Source organism: Salmo salar, chromosome 18, assembly GCF_965601325.2.
Source record: "Salmo salar chromosome 18, fSalSal1, whole genome shotgun sequence".
Classification (NCBI taxonomy): domain Eukaryota; kingdom Metazoa; phylum Chordata; class Actinopteri; order Salmoniformes; family Salmonidae; genus Salmo; species Salmo salar.
This window is the reverse complement of record NC_138308.1, coordinates 1552501-1574400: the sequence shown is the minus strand read 5'-3', so window position 1 is coordinate 1574400 and position 21900 is coordinate 1552501. Positions and strand designations below refer to the sequence as shown.

Genomic DNA, 21900 nt, shown 5'->3' with positions numbered 1-21900 from the left:
GATCTTGTTTGCTGTGATCTTGTTTGCTGTGATCTTGTTTGCTATGATCTTGTTTGCTATGATGCCAGTAGGACGCATCCCATCCCCTCAACTTCATCAACTCATCTTCCTCCACAGAATGAGGAGTACAGCATCTTCCTCCACAGAATGAGGAGTACAGCATCTTCCTCCACAGAATGAGGAGTACAGCATCTTCCTCCACAGAACGAGGTGAGGAGTACAGCATCTTCCTCCACAGAATGAGGAGTACAGCATCTTCCTCCACAGAATACAACAAATTATCATTTCAACATCCATTATTTCACCCTTCCTTGAAAATATATAATGTTTACATTTTCAACTTTATTTTACATGTTTATGATTTATTTTATTTTAAAATAAATACATATGGCATAGTTTTGATTCATCTCGCTCTGCAGAAACGGAGCACAAACTCTCGCGAGGTTTCCGCGCTTCGTGAACAGCCTTGTCGGTCTGGACGTAAATAAGCTGCTTGCGCATCTCAGCTGACGCGGCGGGAACGGGGAAGAAAGAGCTCGAGATCCCGGCGGAGGTGAGTTGTGTCTCCGGTAATAGAGTTTGTAACGTGGTGATAGATCGGGTTAGAGTCCAGGGTACAGAGAGTTACAGCTCCGCTGGGAAACAGAGTGTGTGACAGGGCGGGGTGAGGAGAAGACACCGCAGGTCTGCAACTAAGTCACGGAGAATTGTCGTTCCTCTCTCCATCCCAGCCCGAGTCTCTTTTCCCTTAACGTGTGTATTGCATCTAACCCCCAACACCTTTAGAAGGATGTGTATTCATCAGTCGATCCGGTTCAGCTCCTGATGTAAAATAAAAGCCCGATTCTGTTCGCTCCTCGCCTCGCGCGGTGAAAGGCGACATTGTATTCGCGAGACCCAACCGGGCTGCTGCTGCTGCTGCTGCACGTGACTAAACCCCGCTGTAATATCGGTGTATCTGAACCCGTAACCCAACCATAATCTAACCCATCTGCTCTTATATCATCCGGCTGAAGATGAGACTGTCAGTCCCATGTTTCCTATGTGAGTGGTGTGGAACAGTGAGTAAAGGAATCCGACTAATAGTCTTATTTCATATTATTATTCTTCCTGGAGCATACAGACTCCTCCCATCTCATCTCTCCTCCCCTGTCGTCCTCTCCTCCCCTCCTCCCATCTCTCCTCCCCTCCTCCTTTCCTCCCCCTCCCTCCTCCTCCCCTCCTTCTCTCTCTCCTCTCTCTCCTCTCCTCTCTCCTGTCCTCTTCTCATCTCTCCTCCCCTCCTCCTCTCATCTCTCCTCCTCTCATCTCTCCTGTCCTCATCTCTCCTCCTCTCCTCTCTCCTGTCCTCCTCTCCTCTCTCCTCCCCTCCTCCTCTCATCTCTCCTCCTCTCATCTTTCCTGTCCTCTCCCTCCTCCTCTCCCTCCTCCTCTCATCTCTCCTCCCCTCCTCTCTCCTGTCCTCCTCTCTCCTGTCCTCATCTCATCTCTCCTGTCCTCCTCTCCCTCCTCCTCTCATCTCTCCTGTACTCCTCTCCTCCCCCTCCTCTCATCTCTCCTGTCCTCCTCTCCCTCCTCCTCTCATCTCTCCTCCTCTCCTGTCCTCCTCTCCTCTCTCCTCCCCTCCTCCTCTCATCTCTCCTCCTCTCATCTCTCCTGTCCTCTCCCTCCTCCTCTCCCTCCTCCTCTCATCTCTCCTCCCCTCCTCTCTCCTGTCCTCCTCTCTCCTGTCCTCATCTCATCTCTCCTGTCCTCCTCTCCCTCCTCCTCTCATCTCTCCTGTCCTCCTCTCCCTCCTCCTCCCATCTCATCTCTCCACTCTCTTCCTCTCCTCCCTCTTCTCTCCTCTGCTTCTAACTACAGAATGATGTGTGTGTGTACATCTCTACAGGAAGAGGAAGTGACTAGAGGTCGACCGATTATGATTTTTCAACGCCGATACCGATTATTGGAGGACCAAAAAAGCCGATACCGATTAATCCACCGATTTTTATTTTATTTATTTATTCATTTTTAATTGTATTTTATTTGTAATAATGACAATTACAACAATACTGAATGAACACTTTTATTTTAACTTAATATAATACATCAATAAAATCAATTTAGTCTCAAATAAATAATGAAACATGTTCAATTTGGTTTAAATAATGCAAAAAACAAAGTGTTGGAGAAGAAAGTAAAAGTGCAATATGAGCCATGTGAGAAAGCTAACGTTTAAGTTCCTCGCTCAGAACATGAGAACATATGAAAGCTGGTGGTTCCTTTTAACATGAGTCTTCAATATTCCCAGGTAAGAAGTTTTAGGTTGTAGTTATTATAGGAAATATAGGACTATTTCTCTCTATACCATTTTGTATTTCATATACCTTTGACTATTGGATGTTCTTATAGGCACTTTAGTATTGCCAGCCTAATCTCGGGAGTTGACAGGCTTGAAGTCATAAACAGCGCAATGCTTGAAGCACAGCGAAGAGTTGCTGGCAAAACGCAGGAAAGTGCTGTTTGAATGAATGCTTAGTAGCCTGCTGCTGCCTACCACCGCTCAGTCATACTGCTCTATCAAATATCAAATCATAGACTTAATTATAATATAATAAACACACAGAAACACGAGCCTTAGGTCATTTAATATGGTCGAATCCGGAAACTATCATCTCGAAAACAAAACGTTTATTATTTTCAGTGAAATACGGAACCGTTCTGTATTTTATCTAACGGGTGGCATCCATAAGTCTAAATATTCCTGTTACATTAAACAACCTTCAATGTTATGTTATAATTACGTACAATTCTGGCAAATTAGTTTGCAACGAGCCAGGCGGCCCAAACTGCTGCATATACCCTGACTCTGCGTGCAATGAACGCAAGAGAACTGACACAATTTCACCTGGTTAATATCGCCTGCTAACCTGGATTTCTTTTAGTTAAATATGCAGGTTTAAAAATATATACTTCTGTGTATTGATTTGAAGAAAGGCGTTGATGTTTATGGTTAGGTACAGTCGTGCAACGATTGTGCTTTTTTAGCAAATGCGCTTTTGTTAAATCATCCCCCGTTTGGCGAAGTCGGCTGTCCTTTGTTAGGATGAAATAGTCTTCACACAGTTCGCTACGAGCCAGGCGGCTGACGAGGTAAAAATCTGTCGTTCTGCCCCCTGAACAAGGCAGTTAACCCACCGTTCCAAGGCCGTCATTGAAAATAAGAATGTGTTCTTAATTAACTGACTTGCCTAATTAAATAAAGGTGTAAAAAAATAAAAAATAATAATAATAATAATCTAATAATAATAAAAATAATAATAAAATAAATAATAAAAATATATATATATATATATAAAAAATAATAATAATCGGCCAAATCGGTGTCCAAAAATACCGATGACCGATTGTTATAAACTTGAAATCGGCCCTAATTAATCGGCCATTCTAGAAGGGACACACTATAGCTGCAGAGTTCAACACTTCCCCTCCTCCCCTCTCTCCTCCCCTTCTCCCCTCTCTCCTCCCCTTCTCCCCTCTCTCCTCCCCTTCTCCCCTCTCTCCCCCCTCTCCTCCCCTTCTCCCCTCTCTCCTCCCCTTCTCCCCTCTCTCCTCCCCTTCTCCCCTCTCTCCTCCCTCTCCTCTCCTCCCCTTCTCCCCTCTCTCCTCCCCTTCTCTCCTCCCCTTCTCCCCTCTCTCCTCCCCTTCTCCCCTCTCTCCTCCCCTTCTCCCCTCTCTCCTGCCCTTCTCCCCTCTCTCCTCCCTCTCCTCTCCTCCCCTTCTCCCCTCTCTCCTCCCCTTCTCCCCTCTCTCCTCCCCTTCTCCCCTCTCTCCTCCCCTTCTCCCCTCTCTCCTCCCCTTCTCCCCTCTCTCCTCCCCTTCTCCCCTCTCTCCCCCCTCTCCTCCCCTTCTCCCCTCTCTCCTCCCCTTCTCCCCTCTCTCCTCCCCTTCTCCCCTCTCTCCTCCCTCTCCTCTCCTCCCCTTCTCCCCTCTCTCCTCCCCTTCTCCCCTCCCCTTCTCCCCTTCTCCCCTCTCTCCTCCCCTTCTCCCCTCTCTCCTCCCTCTCCCCTCTCCTCCCCTTCTCCCCTCTCTCCTCCCCTCTCTCCTCCCTCTCCTCTCCTCCCTCTCCTCTCCTCCCTCTCCTCTACAGGAAGAGGAAGTGAAGGGTTCCATATTTAGGATGGTTGGAACAGAACTGTGAAGCTCAGTGTTTTAACCCAGACACCACTTCAGAAGAGATGGAATAATAATTACTATCTTTTTATCTGAGCGGGGCAGATACAACAACAACTGCAATAGTATGAACAGTAGGAAAAATATCCCTAATAAAACATCTATAAAACAATAATACTAATAGTTGGAATGACAGCCACATAACCTTTATTATTAGTAGTAGTAATAGGTTATAGGTCCTTAGCCACATAACCTTTATTATTAGTAGTAGTAATAGGTTATAGGTCCTTAGTGACATAGCCTTTATTATTAGTAGTAGTAATAGGTTATAGGTCCTTAGCCACATAACCTTTATTAGTAGTAGTAGTAATAGGTTATAGGTCCTTAGTGACATAACCTTTATTATTAGTAGTAGTAATAGGTTATAGGTCCTTAGTGACATAACCTTTATTATTAGTAGTAGTAATAGGTTATAGGTCCTTAGCTACATAACCTTTATTATTAGTAGTAGTAATAGGTTATAGGTCCTTAGTGACATAGCCTTTATTATTAGTAGTAGTAATAGGTTATAGGTCCTTAGTGACATAGCCTTTATTATTAGTAGTAGTAATAGGTTATAGGTCCTTAGTGACATAGCCTTTATTATTAGTAGTAGTAATAGGTTATAGGTCCTTAGTGACATAGCCTTTATTAGTAGTAGTAGTAATAGGTTATAGGTCCTTAGCCACATAACCTTTATTATTAGTAGTAGTAATAGGTTATAGGTCCTTAGCTACATAACCTTTATTATTAGTAGTAGTAATAGGTTATAGGTCCTTAGCTACATAACCTTTATTATTAGTAGTAGTAATAGGTTATAGGTCCTTAGTGACATACCTTTATTATTAGTAGTAGTAATAGGTTATAGGTCCTTAGTGACATAACCTTTATTAGTAGTAGTAGTAATAGGTTATAGGTCCTTAGCCACATAACCTTTATTATTAGTAGTAGTAATAGGTTATAGGTCCTTAGCTACATAACCTTTATTATTAGTAGTAGTAATAGGTTATAGGTCCTTAGTGACATAGCCTTTATTATTAGTAGTAGTAATAGGTTATAGGTCCTTAGTGACATAGCCTTTATTATTAGTAGTAGTAATAGGTTATAGGTCCTTAGCGACATAACCTTTATTATTAGTAGTAGTAATAGGTTATAGGTCCTTAGCCACATAACCTTTATTATTAGTAGTAGTAATAGGTTATAGGTCCTTAGCTACATAGCCTTTATTAGTAGTAGTAGTAATAGGTTATAGGTCCTTAGCTACATAACCTTTATTATTAGTAGTAGTAATAGGTTATAGGTCCTTAGTGGCGCGTGCGTACGTGCGTGTGTACGTGCGTGCGTGCCAGGGTTTCTGTTAGGAAAATGTGTCTCTGGACATTTGAGACATTTACCGGACCCATATGCATTGGTCGGTAACCTGATTATGGCATCTACCCACAGAATCACATTTACATTATGGTAATTCATCCACAGTGCTCAGAATGACAGAATCACATTTACATTATGGTAATTCATCTACAGTGCTCAGAATGACAGAATCACATTTACATTATGGTAATTCATCCACAGTGCTCAGAATGACAGAATCACATTTACATTATGGTAATTCATCTACAGTGATCTGAATGACAGAATCACATTTACATTATGGTAATTCATCCACAGTGCTCAGAATGACAGAATTACATTTACATTGGTAATTCATCCACAGTGCTCAGAATGACAGAATCACATTTACATTATGGTAATTCATCCACAGTGCTCAGAATCACATTTACATTATGGTAATTCATCCACAGTGCTCAGAATGACAGAATCACATTTACATTATGGTAATTCATCCACAGTGCTCAGAATGACAGAATACCATTTACATTATGGTAATTCATCCACAGTGCTCAGAATAACATAATCACATTTACATTATGGTAATTCATCCACAGTGCTCAGAATGACAGAATCACATTTACATTATGGTAATTCATCCACAGTGATCTGAATGACAGAATCACATTTACATTATGGTAATTCATCCACAGTGCTCAGAATGACAGAATCACATTTACATTATGGTAATTCATCCACAGTGCTCAGAATGACAGAATCACATTTACATTATGGTAATTCATCCACAGTGATCAGAATGACAGAAATCACATTTACATTATGGTAATTCATCCACAGTGCTCAGAATGACAGAATCACATTTACATTATGGTAATTCATCCACAGTGCTCAGAATGACAGAATCACATTTACATTATGGTAATTCATCCACAGTGCTCAGAATGACAGAATCACATTTACATTATGGTAATTCATCCACAGTGCTCTGAATGACAGAATCACATTTACATTATGGTAATTCATCCACAGTGCTCAGAATGACAGAATCACATTTACATTATGGTAATTCATCCACAGTGCTCAGAATGACAGAATCACATTTACATTATGGTAATTCATCCACAGTGCTCAGAATGACAGAATACATTTACATTATGGTAATTCATCCACAGTGCTCAGAATGCACATTTACATTATGGTAATTCATCCACAGTGCTCAGAATCACATTTACATTATGGTAATTCATCTTAGCAGAACATGCAACTCCAGGAAGCAATGATGTCCTTCTTACCGAATTCCGATGAGCACTTTGAAGAAGTTAGAGTAACTGTCCACATTTACTTTTCCTCCAAGTAACGAACAGCAAAATCACTAGTCTGTCGACAATACTATCCCCAATAGTCCAAAAGTGGACCTATTCTATTGGTCAGCTTGTCATTCTGTGAGGAAATAAATCTCCTATTCCAAACCAACTCTGGGAGTATATCCCGAATTCACACCAGTAAGCCTAGGCTACACCCCAAAAAACATATTTAAAAGTAATGAGGCTGATGCAATTATTTCTTCACATTACAGCTGCGCAGCAATGCGCACACAGCAGTAGGCTACGCGCGAATGTTCGTTACATAATGCAATTGGTGGGAAACACCTGGTCAAAATCGCACTGCACATACGAGCGGTTTCATGGGACTTAAAAAAATCTGTTAGAAACTTACAAAGAGGGGAGATCTAAAGATGCAACAACTAGCATGGGTTGCTAATATGACTAGGATTATCATCAGCTAGCATGGGATGCTAATATGACTAGGATTATCATCAACTAGCATGGGTTGCTAATATGACTAGGATTATCATCAACTAGCATGGGATGCTAATATGACTAGGATTATCATCAACTAGCATGGGTTGCTAATATGACTAGGATTATCATCAACTAGCATGGGATGCTAATATGACTAGGATTATCATCAACTAGCATGGGATGCTAATATGACTAGGATTATCATCAACTAGCATGGGTTGCTAATATGACTAGGATTATCATCAACTAGCATGGGATGCTAATATGACTAGGATTATCATCAACTAGCATGGGTTGCTAATATGACTAGGATTATCATCAACTAGCATGGGTTGCTAATATGACTAGGATTATCATCAACTAGCATGGGATGCTAATATGACTAGGATTATCATCAACTAGCATGGGATGCTAATATGACTAGGATTATCATCAACTAGCATGGGTTGCTAATATGACTAGGATTATCATCAACTAGCATGGGTTGCTAATATGACTAGGATTATCATCAACTAGCATGGGTTGCTAATATGACTAGGATTATCATCAACTAGCATGGGTTGCTAATATGACTAGGATTATCATCAACTAGCATGGGTTGCTAATATGACTAGGATTATCATCAACTAGCATGGGTTGCTAATATGACTAGGATTATCATCAACTAGCATGGGTTGCTAATATGACTAGGATTATCATCAACTAGCATGGGTTGCTAATATGACTAGGATTATCATCAACTAGCATGGGTTGCTAATATGACTAGGATTATCATCAACTAGCATGGGTTGCTAATATGACTAGGATTATCATCAACTAGCATGGGATGCTAATATGACTAGGATTATCATCAACTAGCATGGGTTGCTAATATGACTAGGATTATCATCAACTAGCATGGGCTGCTAATATGACTAGGATTATCATCAACTAGCATGGGTTGCTAATATGACTAGGATTATCATCAACTAGCATGGGTTGCTAATATGACTAGGATTATCATCAACTAGCATGGGTTGCTAATATGACTAGGATTATCATCAACTAGCATGGGCTGCTAATATGACTAGGATTATCATCAACTAGCATGGGTTGCTAATATGACTAGGATTATCATCAACTAGCATGGGTTGCTAATATGACTAGGATTATCATCAACTAGCATGGGATGCTAATATGACTAGGATTATCATCAACTAGCATGGGATGCTAATATGACTAGGATTATCATCAACTAGCATGGGTTGCTAATATGACTAGGATTATCATCAACTAGCATGGGTTGCATTTACATTTACATTTTAGTCATTTTGCAGACGCTCTTATCCAGAGCGACTTACAGTAGTGAGTGCATACATTCATACATTTTTTCCCGTACTGGTCCCCCGTGGGAATCGAACCCACAACCCTGGCGTTGCAAACACCATGCTCTACCAACTGAGCCACACGGGACCATATGGCTAATATGACTAGGATTATCACCCAACTAGCATGGGTTGCTAATATGACTAGGATTATCAACAACTAGCATGGGTTGCTAATATGACTAGGATTATCATCAACTAGCATGGGTTGCTAATATGACTAGGATTATCAACAACTAGCATGGGCTGCTAATATGACTAGGATTAACATCAACTAGCATGGGTTGCTAATATGACTAGGATTATCATCAACTAGCATGGGTTGCTAATATGACTAGGATTATCATCAACTAGCATGGGATGCTAATATGACTAGGATTATCATGAACTAGCATGGGATGCTAATATGACTAGGATTATCATCAACTAGCATGGGTTGCTAATATGACTAGGATTATCAGCAACTAGCATGGGTTGCTAATATGTCTAGGATTATCATCAACTAGCATGGGATGCTAATATGACTAGGATTATCATGAACTAGCATGGGATGCTAATATGACTAGGATTATCATCAACTAGCATGGGTTGCTAATATGACTAGGATTATCAACAACTAGCATGGGTTGCTAATATGACTAGGATTAACATCAACTAGCATGGGTTGCTAATATGACTAGGATTATCATCAACTAGCATGGGATGCTAATATGACTAGGATTATCATCAACTAGCATGGGATGCTAATATGACTAGGATTATCATCAACTAGCATGGGTTGCTAATATGACTAGGATTAACATCAACTAGCATGGGTTGCTAATATGACTAGGATTATCATCAACTAGCATGGGTTGCTAATATGACTAGGATTATCATCAACTAGCATGGGATGCTAATATGACTAGGATTATTCCTTTGGCTACTGGACAATGAAAGAAAATTGATTTGAAAACCAATAAAACAGGTTACTGGTTTCAATGTCATATGTAAATCTTTATTTTTTAGTCGTTCAGCAGATGCTCTTATCCAGAGCAATTAGGGTTAAGTGCGTTGCTCAAAGGCACGTCAATAGGTTTTTCACCTAGTCGGCTCAGGGATTCAAACCAGCAACCTTTCGGTTACTGGCCCAACGCTCTTAACCACTAAGCTACCTGCCACCCTAAAATAAACGCCTCCACATTTATAGAAACGGATTTTGGCTCGGCTACTATGAAGCAAGGTAAGGCATGCCTCATAATTTGAAGTAAAACGTTAAGGTTTCACACAATGAAGTATGTTTTTAAAATGCATTCTGCATTCTGTGACACGCCGAAGCCTGCTTACCATTACCTAAGCGCTTGAATGCTTGAATGGGAAGCGCGCTTCAATTACCGTTTGAGAAATAAAAATAGTAGCTCTTTTTAATCGTGGCCATCAAAACTGTTTTTAACAAGCTATTTCAATGATTGGGCTTCTAGAAGCTTCAGTCCTGCAGCGACAGGAGCTGTAGCAGCAGCTCTCGCACTGCCTGACAGATTTTCCGCTCGGACTAGACAATTGGCCGGTGTCAATTTTATATCTCGGCTTTTCATTTTCTATTACCGGCTAACGTAAATCCTGGTGTGTGTGTGTGTGTGTGTGTGTGTGTGTGTGTGTGTGTGTGTGTGTGTGTGTGTGTGTGGGTGTGTGTGTGGTGTGTGTGTGTGTGTGTGTGTGTGTGTGGTGTGTGTGTGTGTGTGTGGGTGTGTGTGCGTGGAGGGAATGCAGGCCTCTGGCAGTTACCTGTGACTTTACAGGCTGAAGGTCCATAACTATAAATCAAATCTAATTTGATTTGTCACATACACGTGTTTAGCAGATGTTATTGCTGGTGTAGCAAAATGCTTGCGTTTCTAGCTCCAACAGAGCAGTAGTATCTAACTAAATGCTTGTGTTCCCAGCTCCAACAGTGCAGTAATATCTAACTAACCGTTCAGTACACCTGGTCATCACCTGGTCATCTCATCCTACTGCACGCTGTAGCCCTGTTAATAAGGGGATAATACAGACCGTTCAGTACACCTGGTCATCACCTGGTCATCTGGCAGCTGTCCAGCCTTAGCAGTCTAGACCGGTTAGGGTAGGCAGCTGTCCAGCCTTAGCAGTCTAGACCGGTTAGGGTAGGCAGCTGCCCAGCCTTAGCAGTCTAGACCGGTTAGGGTAGTGTCCAGCCTTAGCAGTCTAGACCGGTTAGGGTAGGCAGCTGTCCAGCCTTAGCAGTCTAGACCGGTTAGGGTAGGCAGCTGCCCAGCCTTAGCAGTCTAGACCGGTTAGGGTAGGCAGCTGCCCAGCCTTAGCAGTCTAGACCGGTTAGGGTAGGCAGCTGCCCAGCCTTAGCAGTCTAGACCGGTTAGGGTAGGCAGCTGCCCAGCCTTAGCAGTCTAGACCGGTTAGGGTAGGCAGCTGTCCAGCCTTAGCAGTCTAGACCGGTTAGGGTAGGCAGCTGCCCAGCCATAGCAGTCTAGACCGGTTAGGGTAGGCAGCTGCCCAGCCTTAGCAGTCTAGACCGGTTAGGGTAGGCAGCTGTCCAGCCTTAGCAGTCTAGACCGGTTAGGGTAGGCAGCTGCCCAGCCTTAGCAGTCTAGACCGGTTAGGGTAGGCAGCTGCCAGCCTTAGCAGTCTAGACCGGTTAGGGTAGGAGCTGCCAGCCTTAGCAGTCTAGACCGGTTAGGGTAGGTAGCTGCCCAGCCTTAGCAGTCTAGACCGGTTAGGGTAGGCAGCTGTCCAGCCTTAGCAGTCTAGACCGGTTAGGGTAGGCAGCTGCCCAGCCTTAGCAGTCTAGACCGGTTAGGGTAGGCAGCTGCCCAGCCTTAGCAGTCTAGACCGGTTAGGGTAGGCAGCTGCCCAGCCTTAGCAGTCTAGACCGGTTAGGGTAGGCAGCTGCCCAGCCTTAGCAGTCTAGACCGGTTAGGGTAGGCAGCTGTCCAGCCTTAGCAGTCTAGACCGGTTAGGGTAGGCAGCTGCCCAGCCTTAGCAGTCTAGACCGGTTAGGGTAGGCAGCTGCCCAGCCATAGCAGTCTAGACCGGTTAGGGTAGTGTCCAGCCTTAGCAGTCTAGACCGGTTAGGGTAGTGTCCAGCCTTAGCAGTCTAGACCGGTTAGGGTAGGCAGCTGCCCAGCCTTAGCAGTCTAGACCGGTTAGGGTAGGCAGCTGCCCAGCCTTAGCAGTCTAGACCGGTTAGGGTAGGCAGCTGCCCAGCCTTAGCAGTCTAGACCGGTTAGGGTAGGCAGCTGCCCAGCCTTAGCAGTCTAGACCGGTTAGGGTAGGCAGCTGTCCAGCCTTAGCAGTCTAGACCGGTTAGGGTAGGCAGCTGCCCAGCCATAGCAGTCTAGACCGGTTAGGGTAGGCAGCTGCCCAGCCTTAGCAGTCTAGACCGGTTAGGGTAGGCAGCTGCCCAGCCTTAGCAGTCTAGACCGGTTAGGGTAGGCAGCTGTCCAGCCTTAGCAGTCTAGACCGGTTAGGGTAGGCAGCTGCCCAGCCTTAGCAGTCTAGACCGGTTAGGGTAGGCAGCTGTCCAGCCTTAGCAGTCTAGACCGGTTAGGGTAGGCAGCTGCCCAGCCTTAGCAGTCTAGACCGGTTAGGGTAGGCAGCTGCCCAGCCTTAGCAGTCTAGACCGGTTAGGGTAGGCAGCTGTCCAGCCTTAGCAGTCTAGACCGGTTAGGGTAGGTAGCTGTCCAGCCTTAGCAGTCTAGACCGGTTAGGGTAGGCAGCTGTCCAGCCTTAGCAGTCTAGACCGGTTAGGGTAGGCAGCTGCCCAGCCTTAGCAGTCTAGACCGGTTAGGGTAGGCAGCTGTCCAGCCTTAGCAGTCTAGACCGGTTAGGGTAGGCAGCTGTCCAGCCTTAGCAGTCTAGACCGGTTAGGGTAGGCAGCTGCCCAGCCTTAGCAGTCTAGACCGGTTAGGGTAGGCAGCTGCCCAGCCTTAGCAGTCTAGACCGGTTAGGGTAGGCAGCTGTCCAGCCTTAGCAGTCTAGACCGGTTAGGGTAGGCAGCTGCCCAGCCTTAGCAGTCTAGACCGGTTAGGGTAGGCAGCTGTCCAGCCTTAGCAGTCTAGACCGGTTAGGGTAGGCAGCTGTCCAGCCTTAGCAGTCTAGACCGGTTAGGGTAGGCAGCTGCCCAGCCTTAGCAGTCTAGACCGGTTAGGGTAGGCAGCTGTCCAGCCTTAGCAGTCTAGACCGGTTAGGGTAGGCAGCTGTCCAGCCTTAGCAGTCTAGACCGGTTAGGGTAGGCAGCTGTCCAGCCTTAGCAGTCTAGACCGGTTAGGGTAGGCAGCTGCCCAGCCTTAGCAGTCTAGACCGGTTAGGGTAGGCAGCTGCCCAGCCTTAGCAGTCTAGACCGGTTAGGGTAGGCAGCTGTCCAGCCTTAGCAGTCTAGACCGGTTAGGGTAGGCAGCTGCCCAGCCTTAGCAGTCTAGACCGGTTAGGGTAGGCAGCTGCCCAGCCTTAGCAGTCTAGACCGGTTAGGGTAGGCAGCTGCCCAGCCTTAGCAGTCTAGACCGGTTAGGGTAGGCAGCTGTCCAGCCTTAGCAGTCTAGACCGGTTAGGGTAGGCAGCTGCCCAGCCTTAGCAGTCTAGACCGGTTAGGGTAGGCAGCTGCCCAGCCTTAGCAGTCTAGACCGGTTAGGGTAGGCAGCTGCCCAGCCTTAGCAGTCTAGACCGGTTAGGGTAGGCAGCTGTCCAGCCTTAGCAGTCTAGACCGGTTAGGGTAGGCAGCTGCCCAGCCTTAGCAGTCTAGACCGGTTAGGGTAGGCAGCTGTCCAGCCTTAGCAGTCTAGACCGGTTAGGGTAGGCAGCTGCCCAGCCTTAGCAGTCTAGACCGGTTAGGGTAGGCAGCTGCCCAGCCTTAGCAGTCTAGACCGGTTAGGGTAGGCAGCTGTCCAGCCTTAGCAGTCTAGACCGGTTAGGGTAGGCAGCTGCCCAGCCTTAGCAGTCTAGACCGGTTAGGGTAGGCAGCTGCCCAGCCTTAGCAGTCTAGACCGGTTAGGGTAGGCAGCTGGGTGACCACTTCTGCTAACAGAATAGGAAGAGAAAAGTCTAGATGCAGTCTGATTGTGGTCTGGGTGACCACTTCGGGAGCTGGTCAGGGATGCATAATGTGTGGATTTCTCCTCAGTCTGGACCAATCAGGCTACCGAAAGCACATACAGTGGGCGACGTCATCAGCACTTCGCCCACAAATCTACAGAAAACCTGTTTTGGGAGCGAGGCACCTTTTTTTTCATTAAACGTTGGAGGAAATACATTCCTAGCATGTCACTTTGCAATCACTTTAGCTTTGCTAGCTGGCTGTCTAGCTACATACGTTAGCTGGATAGTTAGCTGAAGTAGTGGGCAATCACTTTAGCTTTGCTAGCTGGCTGTCTAGCTAGATAAGTTAGCTGGATAGTTAGCTGAAGTAGTGGGCCAATCACTTTAGCTTTGCTAGCTGGCTGTCTAGCTAGATAAGTTAGCTGGATAGTTAGCTGAAGTAGTGGGCCAATCACTTTAGCTTTGCTAGCTGGCTGTCTAGCTAGATAAGTTAGCTGGATAGTTAGCTGAAGTAGTGGGCCAGTCACTTTAGCTTTGCTAGCTGGCTGTCTAGCTACATACGTTAGCTGGATAGTTAGCTGACGTAGTGGGCAATCACTTTAGCTTTGCTAGCTGGCTGTATAGCTACATAAGTTAGCTGGATAGTTAGCTGACGTAGTGGGCAATCACTTTAGCTTTGCTAGCTGGCTGTCTAGCTACATAAGTTAGCTGGATAGTTAGCTGAAGTAGTGGGCCAATCACTTTAGCTTTGCTAGCTGGCTGTCTAGCTACATACGTTAGCTGGATAGTTAGCTGAAGTAGTGGGCAATCACTTTAGCTTTGCTAGCTGGCTGTCTAGCTACATAAGTTAGCTGGATAGTTAGCTGAAGTAGTGGGCAATCACTTTAGCTTTGCTAGCTGGCTGTCTAGCTACATACGTTAGCTGGATAGTTAGCTGAAGTAGTGGGCCAGTCACTTTAGCTTTGCTAGCTGGCTGTCTAGCTACATACGTTAGCTGGATAGTTAGCTGAAGTAGTGGGCCAGTCACTTTAGCTTTGCTAGCTGGCTGTCTAGCTACATACGTTAGCTGGATAGTTAGCTGAAGTAGTGGGCAATCACTTTAGCTTTGCTAGCTGGCTGTCTAGCTACATAAGTTAGCTGGATAGTTAGCTGAAGTAGTGGGCCAGTCACTTTAGCTTTGCTAGCTGGCTGTCTAGCTACATACGTTAGCTGGATAGTTAGCTGAAGTAGTGGGCCAGTCACTTTAGCTTTGCTAGCTGGCTGTCTAGCTACATACGTTAGCTGGATAGTTAGCTGACGTAGTGGGCAATCACTTTAGCTTTGCTAGCTGGCTGTCTAGCTACATAAGTTAGCTGGATAGTTAGCTGAAGTAGTGGGCCAATCACTTTAGCTTTGCTAGCTGGCTGTATAGCTACATAAGTTAGCTGGATAGTTAGCTGACGTAGTGGGAAACTGCTGTTAAGTTGTCGTGTTGTTATCAGATTTATCCTGTTCCACCGTTTGCAGAATGCGTACTGGCATTTCAGTCGAGGGAATCTGGACACAATGTGGACAAAGTGGACACATTTAAATGTAGGTGTATGACATGTTCGGAATTCAATGATCAGAATACAAAAGCTGCATGAACCGTCAAGTCTAGAATTTATTTTTACATTTTAGTCATTTAGCAGATGCTCTATATCCAGAGCGACTTACAGTAGTGAACGCATACATTTCATAGAATTATTTTCCTGTGCTGGCCCCCCCGTGGGAATCGAACCCACAACCCCTGGCGTTGCAAACACCATGCTCTGCCAACTGAGCTACAGGGCTCACGGCCAGAGAGAGCGTGCAGGCTGTGGAGCAGGGCTAGCGGCCAGAGAGAGCGTGCAGGCTGAGCTACAGGGCGCACGGCCAGAGAGAGCGTGCAGGCTGTGCAGCTGGGCTAGCGGCCAGAGAGAGCGTGCAGGCTGAGCTACAGGGCTCACGGCCAGAGAGAGCGTGCAGGCTGTGGAGCAGGGCTCACGGCCAGAGAGAGCGTGCAGGCTGTGCAGCAGGGCTAGCGGCCAGAGAGAGCGTGCAGGCTGTGCAGCAGGGCTCACGGCCAGAGAGAGCGTGCAGGCTGTGGAGCAGGGCTCATGGCCAGAGAGAGCGTGCAGGCTGTGGAGCAGGGCTATCGGCCAGAGAGAGCGTGCAGGCTGTGGAGCAGGGCTCACGGCCAGAGAGAGCGTGCAGGCTGTGGAGCAGGGCTAGCGGCCAGAGAGAGCGTGCAGGCTGTGCAGCAGGGCTCACGGCCAGAGAGAGCGTGCAGGCTGTGGAGCAGGGCTCACGGCCAGAGAGAGCGTGCAGGCTGTGCAGCAGGGCTCACGGCCAGAGAGAGCGTGCAGGCTGTGCAGCAGGGCTAGCGGCCAGAGAGAGCGTGCAGGCTGTGCAGCAGGGCTCACGGCCAGAGAGAGCGTGCAGGCTGAGCTACAGGGCTCACGGCCAGAGAGAGCGTGCAGGCTGTGCAGCAGGGCTCACGGCCAGAGAGAGCGTGCAGGCTGTGCAGCAGGGCTCACGGCCAGAGAGAGCGTGCAGGCTGTGGAGCAGGGCTAGCGGCCAGAGAGAGCGTGCAGGCTGTGGAGCAGGGCTAGCGGCCAGAGAGAGCGTGCAGGCTGTGGAGCAGGGCTCACGGCCAGAGAGAGCGTGCAGGCTGTGGAGCAGGGCTCACGGCCAGAGAGAGCGTGCAGGCTGTGGAGCAGGGCTAGCGGCCAGAGAGAGCGTGCAGGCTGTGCAGCAGGGCTCACGGCCAGAGAGAGCGTGCAGGCTGTGGAGCAGGGCTCACGGCCAGAGAGAGCGTGCAGGCTGTGGAGCAGGGCTAGCGGCCAGAGAGAGCGTGCAGGCTGTGGAGCAGGGCTCACGGCCAGAGAGAGCGTGCAGGCTGTGCAGCAGGGCTCACGGCCAGAGAGAGCGTGCAGGCTGTGCAGCAGGGCTCAGCGGCCAGAGAGAGCGTGCAGGCTGTGCAGCAGGGCTAGCGGCCAGAGAGAGCGTGCAGGCTGAGCTACAGGGCTCACGGCCAGAGAGAGCGTGCAGGCTGTGCGAGCAGGGCTCACGGCCAGAGAGAGCGTGCAGGCTGTGCAGCAGGGCTAGCTTGTGTGTGTGTCTGTGTGTATATTTGGTGTTGCTATACTTCACAAGTAGTCTTAGGGCAAGTATTTATTAGAGTCAAATATGCCACGGACCAAATAACCCCCCAATCATATTCAAGACAAATATTCCGCAGACCGACAATCATTCGTCCATGGACCGGCGCCGGTCCACAGTCCTGGGTTTGATAAAGACTGCTCTAGTGGTCTACAGTCCTGGGTTTGATAAAGACTGCTCTAGGCTCGCCGGTGGCGCCTAGGTCACGTCCTGGGTTTGATAAAGACTGCTCTAGTGGTCTACAGTCCTGGGTTTGATAAAGACTGCTCTAGTGGTCTACAGTCCTGGGTTTGATAAAGACTGCTCTAGTGGTCTACAGTCCTGGGTTTGATAAAGACTGCTCTAATGGTCTACAGTCCTGGGTTTGATAAAGACTGCTCTAGTGGTCTACAGTCCTGGGTTTGATAAAGACTGCTCTAGTGGTCTACAGTCCTGGGTTTGATAAAGACTGCTCTAGTGGTCTACAGTCCTGGGTTTGATAAAGACTGCTCTAGTGGTCTACAGTCCTGGGTTTGATAAAGACTGCTCTAGTGGTCTACAGTCCTGGGTTTGATAAAGACTGCTCTAATGGTCTACAGTCCTGGGTTTGATAAAGACTGCTCTAGTGGTCTACAGTCCTGGGTTTGATAAAGACTGCTCTAGTGGTCTACAGTCCTGGGTTTGATAAAGACTGCTCTAAGTGAGGTCTACAGTCCTGGGTTTGATAAAGACTGCTCTAGTGGTCTACAGTCCTGGGTTTGATAAAGACTGCTCTAGTGGTCTACAGTCCTGGGTTTGATAAAGACTGCTCTAGTGGTCTACAGTCCTGGGTTTGATAAAGACTGCTCTAGTGGTCTACAGTCCTGGGTTTGATAAAGACTGCTCTAATGGTCTACAGTCCTGGGTTTGATAAAGACTGCTCTAGTGGTCTACAGTCCTGGGTTTGATAAAGACTGCTCTAGTGGTCTACAGTCCTGGGTTTGATAAAGACTGCTCTAGTGGTCTACAGTCCTGGGTTTGATAAAGACTGCTCTAGTAGATTTAATGCTGTTTATCCTGCGTATCTTTTACAGCATGTCATTGCAGCCTCGTTGCTCCAGTGGTTTGCGAGTGATTTCCATTTTTTTCTAATGTTGTCAATTCTTTTGGGTCTTCATTTTAACTGTGCTCATCTCTCTTGTTTATGTCCTGTGCAACTATTTGCAATGCATCAGTGCAACAATGTTATCATGTGCGGCCAAAGTGATCACACCATCTCCTCAACTTTCCCAGACAGTTCATTCGACCTGATACTGTAGGCCTATTTTACGTTCAGCGATTGACCTTTCGCTAAGCACTGCCCAGAATTTTGGGGGAACCAATGGCAGTGCTCCGTTTGATAGCAACTGGCACTAACAATTCTTACCAGTGCTGCTAATGTAATGACTTTGTCCCTATATTTAGTTACTTTGTCTCTATATTTAGTGACTTTGTCCCTATAGTTAGCGACTTTTCAGACCCCTCCAGTGACTTTGTCCCTATAGTTAGCGACTTTTCAGACCTCTCCAGTGACTCTGTCTCTATATTTAGCGACTTTTCAGACCCCTCCAGTAACTTTGTCCCTATATTTAGCGACTTTTCAGACCCCTCCAGTGACTTTGTCCCTATATTTAGCGACTTTTCAGACCCCTCCAGTGACTTTGTCCCTATATTTAGCGACTTTTCAGACCCCTCCAGTGACTTTGTCTCTATATTTAGCGACTTTTCAGACCCCTCCAGTAACTTTGTCCCTATATTTAGCGACTTTTCAGACCCCTCCAGTGACTTTGTCTCTATATTTAGCGACTTTTCAGACCCCTCCAGTGACTTTGTCTCTATATTTAGTGACTTTTCAGACCCCTCCAGAGACTTTGTCCCTATATTTAGGGACTTTTCAGACCCCTCCAGTGACTTTGTCCCTATATTTAGGGACTTTTCAGACCCCTCCAGAGACTTTGTCCCTATATTTAGGGACTTTTCAGACCCCTCCAGTGACTTTGTCCCTATATTTAGTGACTTTGTCCCTATATTTAGCGACTTTTCAGACCCCTCCAGTGACTTTGTCTCTATATTTAGTGACTTTGTCCCTATATTTAGCGACTTTTCAGACCCCTCCAGTGTCTCTGTCCCTATATTTAGCGACTTTTCAGACCCCTCCAGTGACTTTGTCCCTCCTATATTTAGCGACTTTTCAGACCCCTCCAGTGACTTTGTCTCTATATTTAGTGACTTTGTCCCTATATTTAGCGACTTTTCAGACCCCTCCAGTGTCTCTGTCCCTATATTTAGCGACTTTTCAGACCCCTCCAGTGACTTTGTCCCTCCTATATTTAGCGACTTTTCAGACCCTTCCAGTGACTCTGTCTCTATATTTAGCGACTTCTCAGACCCCTCCAGTGACTCTGTCTCTATATTTAGCGACTTTTCAGACCCTTCCAGTGACTTTGTCCCTATATTTAGCGACTTTTCAGACCCCTCCAGAGACTCTGTCCCTATATTTAGCGACTTTTCAGACCCCTCCAGTGACTTTGTCCCTATATTTAGCGACTTCTCAGACCCCTCCAGTGACTCTGTCCCTATATTTAGCGACTTTTCAGACCCCTCCAGTGACTTTGACCCTATATTTAGCGACTTTTCAGACCCCTCCAGTGACTCTGTCTCTATATTTAGCGACTTTTCAGACCCCTCCAGTGACTCTGTCTCTATATTTAGCGACTTTGTCTCTATATTTAGTGACTTTTCAGACCCCTCCAGTGACTCTGTCTCTATATTTAGTGACTTTGTCTCTATATTTAGCGACTTTTCAGACCCCTCCAGTGACTTTGTCTCTATATTTAGGGACTTTTCAGACCCCTCCAGTGACTTTGTCTCTATATTTAGGGACTTTTCAGACCCCTCCAGTGACTCTGTCTCTATATTTAGGGACTTTTCAGACCCCTCCAGTGACTTTGTCCCTATATTTAGCGACTTTTCAGACCCCTCCAGTGACTTTGTCCCTATATTTAGCGACTTTTCAGACCCTTCCAGTGACTCTGTCTCTATATTTAGCGACTTTTCAGACCCCTGCAGTGACTCTGTCTCTATATTTAGGGACTTTTCAGACCCCTCCAGTGACTTTGTCTCTATATTTAGCGACTTTTCAGACCCCTCCAGTAACTTTGTCTCTATATTTAGCGACTTTTCAGACCCTTCCAGTGACTTTGTCCCTCCTATAGTTAGTGACTTTTCAGACCCCTCCAGTGACTTTGTCTCTATATTTAGCGACTTTTCAGACCCCTCCAGTAACTTTGTCTCTATATTTAGCGACTTTTCAGACCCTTCCAGTGACTTTGTCTCTATATTTAGCGACTTTTCAGACCCCTCCAGAGACTTTGTCCCTCCTATATTTAGCGACTTTTCAGACCCCTCCAGAGACTTTGTCCCTATAGTTAGTTACATGTCAGACCCTTCCAGTAACTTTTACCTTATATTTAGTAACTTTGTCACTATAGTTAGCGACTTTTTCTCATGATTAGGTAATTACTGGAGTCGGGCGTGTTAGCTGGGGCAAACTGTGATACCAATCAGGCCCCTGGGACTGGAATTACCCACCACTGCACTAGCACCTAGGTTGTTAATGAGACCGTTGGTAATTTTCTATAATGCCTGCTACAAGAAGTGAGTCATTATTATGTGCATTAATTTTCATAGACAAACTTGAAAGCCAGACCATGCAAATAAGCAGGTTAAAGTATTTGTATTAAATTAATAAAATGATTAGTGGGTCTTATGGTTGTGGAAGTATAATTTCACAACTCTTGAATTCATTAGATTTATTGCTGACTGTTGAAAAACTACATTGAGAAATGATTTTTAGGCCACATCGTCCAGCCCTAAATTCAATGGTTGGATCAATAACCAAGCCCCGCACCCTTAAAACTGTATTATTGATTAGGCCCATGTTAGGGTTAGGGTTAACTAACTAACTAACTAACTAACTAACTAACTAACTAACTAACTAACTAACTAACTAACTAATTAGCTAACCCTAACCCTGTGTTTTTAGACAAGAAAACTATTCTACCTCGGCTACAACCACACAATGCAATGAAGAAATGTATTATTGTCGTCAAGTGAGTAACACAATTATTGTCCAGGCTGTAAAATGCAGTTCTTTTTCTTTTGAAATCATTTTTAATGCCGAAATAACTGCCTAAAGCCCTGATTAGACAATCATTTGGATCAGTTCTGGATCAGTTCTGGATCAGTTCTAGTTCTGGATCAGTTCTAGTTCTGGATCAGTTCTGGATCAGTTCTGGATCAGTTCTGGATCAGTTCTGGTTTGGATCAGTTCTGGATCAGTTCTGTGTTCTAGTTCTGGATCAGTTCGTCGTGTGTCAGTTCTGGATCAGTTCTGGATCAGTTCTGGATCAGTTCTGGATCAGTTCTAGTTCTGGATCAGTTCTGGATCAGTTCTGGATCAGTTCTAGTTCTGGATCAGTTCTGGATCAGTTCTGGATCAGTTCTAGTTCTGGATCAGTTCTGGATCAGTTCTGGATCAGTTCTAGTTCTGGATCAGTTCTGGATCAGTTCTGGATCAGTTCTAGTTCTGGATCAGTTCTGGTTCAGTTCTGGATCAGTTCTGGAATGTTTACCAGGTCCAGAAAGTCCATTGTAGATATCAGTGTGTGTGTTGACAATCAGTGTTGTGATCAGTTTGTGTATCAGTTGTGTGTTTGTGTATCAGTGTGTTTGTGTATCAGTGTTTGTGTATCAGTGTGTGTGTGTGTGTATCAGTGTGTGTTTGTGTATCAGTGTGTGTGTTTGTGTATCAGTGTGTGTTTGTGTATCAGTGTGTGTGTTGTGTATCAGTGTGTGTTTGTGTATCAGTGTGTGTTTGTGTATCAGTGTGTGTGTTTGTGTATCAGTGTGTGTGTTTGTGTATCAGTGTGTGTGTGTGTGTATCAGTGTGTGTTTGTGTATCAGTGTGTGTGTTGTGTATCAGT

At 45.8% G+C, this 21900-nt stretch overlaps 1 protein-coding gene across 1 annotated transcript in view; it reads left to right on the top strand.

Annotated features, from left to right (window-relative positions):
* Positions 1-435: 435 nt before the first annotated feature.
* Positions 436-21900, top strand: part of chst12a (carbohydrate (chondroitin 4) sulfotransferase 12a) — a 54460-nt gene continuing 32995 nt past the window's right edge. The window contains exon 1 of the mRNA XM_082964669.1: positions 436-553. The gene's annotated coding sequence lies outside the window, so the exon portion shown is untranslated. The remainder of the gene's footprint in view (positions 554-21900) is intronic.